The sequence below is a fragment of the Uloborus diversus genome, chromosome 9 (genome assembly GCF_026930045.1).
Source record: "Uloborus diversus isolate 005 chromosome 9, Udiv.v.3.1, whole genome shotgun sequence".
Taxonomy (NCBI): Eukaryota; Metazoa; Arthropoda; class Arachnida; order Araneae; family Uloboridae; genus Uloborus; species Uloborus diversus.
In genome coordinates, this window is record NC_072739.1 from 103,600,760 (window position 1) to 103,606,853 (window position 6,094).

Below are 6,094 nucleotides of genomic sequence, written 5' to 3' on the forward strand. Positions count from 1 at the left end.
CTCACGACATTTTTATCGTTAAAAAACTTTATGAACTAATCAAAATCTTCAACATTGTTCAGAGAAAACCAATAAATTAAAGCATCAACAACATAAGAGAAGCACACTCAGATCGTATTTCAGTTACTATTCTCGAGAATATAAAAAAAAATCCACAGTCAAAGAAACTCATTTTGAAACAGCATGTATTATCTATCATGTTAAAATCTATTCTGTGTCTCTTTCAATGTGAGTTTATTGGGAATATTTACACCGAGCAGAATTTTTCAAACATAACAACAATACAAACGTAAATTAAGATTCAGAAGAAACCCTACGAAAACGGAAATATTTCACAATACAAAAAACAGTAAATCGTGAAATTAAAACGAACTAAAACTTTAAACAGCAATATTTCGCATTGCAATTTCTACCTCACAATTTAAAGGGGCTGCTCTGTTTACATTTTGCTTGGGGTTGCTTTAATATATCCAGGTTACCATGCTGTTTAATAGAACGCGCTCATTTTTATTTCTCGTTTCGCCAATGTACTGTAATTGGTTTTGTTCGACGATCCTAACCGGTCGACCACTGAGTAACCGGTTGCGAACCACTACGTTCTATCATCTACCGGTTACCGTATCAATCTGTTGATTAGTTGATTGAAGCACGTGATCATTAGATCTCACGTTGGTCGACTGGTAACTAACCGCAGCGTTCTATGATCAACCGGTTACCGCATCGGTTACCATTCTAAGCAGTTGATTGGAGCACGTGATCATTAGCTGTCACGTGATTAATAAACCGGTAGCTACCGAAAGTGCTCGTCGAACGTAAGCATTGAGAGCGTTTCCAAATTCGCCGCCGGGAACATTGGGCGCCGAGCATTTGGGCCCCGGGAATATTGGGCACAATATGCTCGGCGCCCAAAATGCTCGGCGCCCAAAGTTCCCGGCGCCCAAAATGCTCGGTGCCCAAAGTCCAGGCGCCGAATCTTCCTAGACCGCTTTTGTAACCCTGTATTGGTTTAATGTGGAAGTAGCGCCATCTGTCGAAAGTCAAAGTAAAAAATTTAATTGTATATGTAAATATTACGTAAATCATATATTAAGAAGAGAAAAAAAAAATCTCGAAAGTGATTTAGAAGAAGTAAATATGAGTAAACATTACTCAGAAAATTAATTTCAATAATATAACTAAAGAATCCATTCGGAACTCCAGCGCTCGAATACGCTACCTTGCGGTGATTTACAAAACTGCAAATGAAGCGTTCCACGTGTGTCTGTTGACGTAAACACAGGCAGTTTGTTCTGAGTATTTATTAACGCAATCGATGTGTCTTAGTTTGCTTTCAGCTACAGAAATTAATTCGTCACTTAGTAGTATTCTCGAGCTTCTCAAAATAATGTTAGTTTTCATTATTTCCTTAATAATTGGTAAAAGCGAAAATACTGGATTAACAAACTTGGATAACGTTATACAAGGTAAAAATTTTTATTGTTTTGTATGAATTTGTAAGAATATGGGTTTTTTTTTAATCTTAAATTAATTAAACTTACCATATTTTACAGCAGCATTTAGTTGGAAAGGACGGTATGCAAAATGTTTTCTTGAATATATTATCGTAGAACAAAATGAATAACCGAGAAAGAATTTACTTTATTCCTTTTATTCTCAGCTGAAAGGTATCGCCAAATTTGTTTAGGGTTATATAGTTTTGGTATTGTGCGAGCAAAGTAGCCTTGGCGAGATTTCGCGTTTTTAGTTAAACCATTTTTAATTTTTATCATGAGTGGAATAAAATGGTAGTAAGATTACAGAACTCGATAAGTGAAAGGAAATAATGGTCAATCAACTGAAAAGAAAACTACCACCATATATCCGTGAGAATTTTGTTGATGATTTGCATAACATGACACAATTAAATCGTAACTCAGAAATTAGAAAAATCGAAACAGAAAATTTTTAAATTAACCGATTCGGGAATTCAAGAGAAATAACTCAGCTACAAATGGAAAACAAGTGCTAGCCAAAGCAAAGCAAAGAAGTATCATCTTCTTTTGGTAATAATTTGTAATGTCATATTAAATTTTCTAGCATTAATTGTTATTCTTGTCAGGCCACAATTATTATTTAGTTTTATCAAGAATTGATAAATATCGAATTCAACATCGTGAAAATGGCTGCTTAGAACTATGAACTACGTACTTTGCATTAATGTTTGACGTTTAGTAATGCTTCTTGAATTCTCATTTCTTTCTACGTGGGCCAGAATATCCACAAGACTTTGAAAATTAATTTAAAAAGAATAAAGCGAAAAAATCATACGTCCGAACAAAAATCACAACACTTTTAGCATTTTCTTCGTTACCATGTGCGTTTGTTTTAGTTTTCAATTCCGCCATTAGACAGTGACTTCAGTGCCCCCTATAGTTCGTTGGAGTTGCGAATTGAGGAGAGTTCTATATGTAAAGTCTCTTGAAAGTCAAAGAAAGAACGAAATGGTAAAAGATCAAACACAATTAATCGATAATGTGTTCGCAACTCCAAAAAGGGGGCTCCTATAGGGGGCACTGCAGCCACCTTGTAATGGCGGACGAAAAAGGTAAAACAAACGCACGCCGTAGCGTAGAAAATGCTAATAAGCCTAGTAATTTTTGTTTGTATGCATGACTTTTTTGTTTTATTCCTTTTAAATTAATTTTTAAAGTCTTGGGGACATTCTGGCATACGCAGAAAGAAATGAGAATTCAAGAATCATTACTAAACGTTAGAAATTAATGCAAATTTCGTAGTTTGTAGTTGTAAGCAGCCATTTCCCCGATGTTGAATTCGATATTAATCAATTCTTGATGGAACTACATTTTCATTGTAGCCATAAGAACACTATAAATATTTCATTTAACAAAACCTTTGTTTACCAGTGTTATCAAAAGACGAAGATGATACTTGTTTGTCTTGTTTGGTTAGCGCTAATTGTTCTGCATTTGAAGCTGAGTTATTTCTCAAATTGCCGAATCGGTTAATTTTAATGTTTTCTGTTTCGTATCTTTCTAATTTCTGAATTATGATTTAATTCTGTCATGCTATGCAAATCATCAACAAAATTTTCACGGATATATGGTGGTAGTTTTCTTTTTAATTGATCTTCCATTATTTCTTTAAACTTATTGAATTCTGTAATCTTTCTACCATTTTAATCCACACATGATAAAAAATAAAAATGGTCTACAACTGACATGCGAAATCTCACCAACAGTTCTTTACTATCACAATACTAAAACCAGAACCCTAAACTATAATCGCACTATTTTGGCGATGAAAATTCTCAGCGTTAAACATTTTTCATTTCGTTCTACGATAATATATTCAAGAAAATATTTTGCATACTGTCCATTCCAACTAAATGCTGCAGTAAAATAAGGTTAGTTAAATTAATTATTTTTAAACTAGGCGGAGATGAAAGCCCTAATGCTTCTGCTAATGTCATCAAATCCCTCTTTCGAGCTTAAGATGAAAAAATAAAATTAATTCAAATTTTGACATCTGGAATTCAAATTATGTTTTTCGCAATCACGAGTGTGTGTGTATGTAAGCGTGTGTGTTTGCATCTGTGTGCAGGCATGAGTGTGTGTAGGTAGGTGTGTATGTATGAGTGTGTGTTTGTATGTGTGAGTGTGTGTTTGTATGTGTGAGTGTGTGTATAGGATGTGGACGCAACCTGGAGACGGTTTTCGCTAGAGGGAGGTGGGGAGAAAATAAAATCATAGAAACATCAAAACAGTCAAATAAGAACAATAAGCAATGTAAATGCTCAAAAAAAAAAAAAAAAAAAATAAATAAATAAATAAATAAATAATTTAAATTCTGAAATTTTGAATTCAGATTATGTTTTTCGCAATCACAAAATGAGACAGGACCCTACTCATTGGAGTTGTTGCTTCTAGAAACGACTCCTGCCCCCCCCCCCCCCCCAAGCCTGCCTCTCCTCCTGGGCGGTTACGTGTGCATAGTTGTGTGTGTAAGTGTGTAGACTTGTGTGTGTGTGTATGTACGTAGGCGTGTGTGAGTGTATGTGTGGGAAGTCGTGTGTGTATGTGTGTGAGCGTGCGTGTGTGTAGGACATGGACGCCTCCGACCAGGAGAATCGGACAGCTGAGGACCGGAGCAGCCGCGCCGCCTACAGAGGACGGTGGACAGTGGTGCTGCAGAGGCTTCTGGTCCAAGCTGAAAAAGGCACGGACCTCAAAAACGGTCAAATGAGAACAATAAGCAATCGTGATTGCTCAAAAAACATAGTATTCTTACAAATTCACACAAAACAATTGAAAAAATTCACCTGGTATAACGTTATCCTCTTTCAAAGAAAAGAGCATCGAATAGATAGCATATTCGTTGCTGATTTCATGCAATGCGTTAATAAATGCTCATAACAAACTGCCTATGTTTACCAACAGACACACGTGGAACGCAATGTTTTACCTTTTTCTTTAATTTTGTAAATCAGCGCAAGGTAGCGTATTCGAGCGCTGGAGTTGTGAATTGGGAACAACGCTCTTGAAAGCACAAGCAAAGACGTTGCCCCAAAATATTAATTTTATTAGCACAATATTTATTTTTTAATTTTGTTTTCTTTCTTTTTTTTTTTTTTTAAATATCCGATTTCGGAAATAAGTCACGGTCTTTATGACGTCACAAGTGATGTACTTTGGCGCGCTAAATGTGTGCACTTTGCTGTCAACCGCGTTGCCGGTTATGATAATTTGTGCTACACGCTAATGGCATCAGTGAATGGCATTTCATCACTTGTGATGTCACGCGCAAAACATGTATTTGAATTTGCGCAACAATTTAAATAATCGTTGAAAGTATTAAACTTTGTCAAATAATTTTAAAAATGGATAATTCCATGTTTTTAAGCATGTTCTTTCAGAAAATAAAAACTTTTAAAACTTCGGAGAACCCCTATATTGTATCCTCAGAGCACACTAAGACATCTTATCGTGGCTTACAACGGTCACGATCTAATTCAAGGTACTTATTACAAAAAATATACCTTGCGATAACCAAAAAATAAACCTTAGATCACATACAGCTCGTTTTAGATCCTTCAGGCATAGATAATACTTCTGCGTCGCACACTAATGTTTCACCATGAGGGACAGCGCGAACGCAGTCCCAGCTACCAAAAATTACGCACCCCAAGCAACCGCAATTTGCGGATGTGGCGAGCGTCAACCCTTCCAAGTGCAATGAAGGGCCTCTGCTCGGGGGAGCCTCCTTGTTGATCAAGGCATCCCCAGTGCCAGGTAAGTATGCTCGAGAAAGTAACGAACACATCTATATACTGCTCTTCGTCTCAAAATAAACTGGTTATAAAGAAAAAATTAGTTCTGTCGACAAAATGTCGTTCCTTGCTTCAAACAAATTGTGATGATAAATACCGTATCAAGTATTCTGTCAAGCGTTGGGTTTTGCTTGTCGAAAATAAAATTTTAGTTGAAAATTCTTTCCAATTAAACAGTTTTATTGAACTCTCAAAACGAATTCTTTTCAGCTTGTCAGCAAGACGTAATGATGCATCGGATGCGTAAGAGAGAAAATGACTCCAGGATTGAAAGAAATTATTATATCCTTTTCCAAAGGTTGCTAAACATTCTGATAGTTAAAAAATCAATATTGGGAGTACAAACGCAATGAAACATCATGTCTACGTGGTGTTGCAGTAACAAGAAATGCTTTTCAATTTCAGTAAATTTAGAAGTGCAACAAAATAAGGCACTTTCTTACATATTCTCGTAAAAACAGAAGTTTGCTCAAACCATTTTTTTTTTTTTTAAATGTCGTCTTGTCTTATGATTAAAATGAAAAAATCAATAAAATGTTATTGCTTTAAATGCAACACAACATTGCAAACTTACTACCTCTCATTGAGTTTAATAATTTCTAAAGACCGGGAGCAGCGCGAACGCAGTCCCGACACCCAAAAATTGCGCGCCCCAACCAACCGCAATTTGCGGAAGTGGCAGTCTTCAGCCGCCCGTAGTGCAATGGACGACCTCTGACTGGGGAAGCCCCCTCCTTGATCAAGGCATTCCCGACGCCAAGTAAGTAT

General features: G+C 36.2%; 2 non-coding genes across 2 annotated transcripts; both read right to left on the reverse strand.

Moving 5' to 3' along the window:
• Positions 1–5,135: 5,135 nt before the first annotated feature.
• Positions 5,136–5,296, reverse strand: LOC129230802 (U1 spliceosomal RNA). Its single transcript, XR_008581203.1, has one exon. It is a non-coding gene; the product is annotated as a U1 spliceosomal RNA (small nuclear RNA).
• A 636-nt stretch (positions 5,297–5,932) lies between these two features.
• LOC129230788 (U1 spliceosomal RNA) lies at positions 5,933–6,094 on the reverse strand. Its single transcript, XR_008581190.1, has one exon. It is a non-coding gene; the product is annotated as a U1 spliceosomal RNA (small nuclear RNA).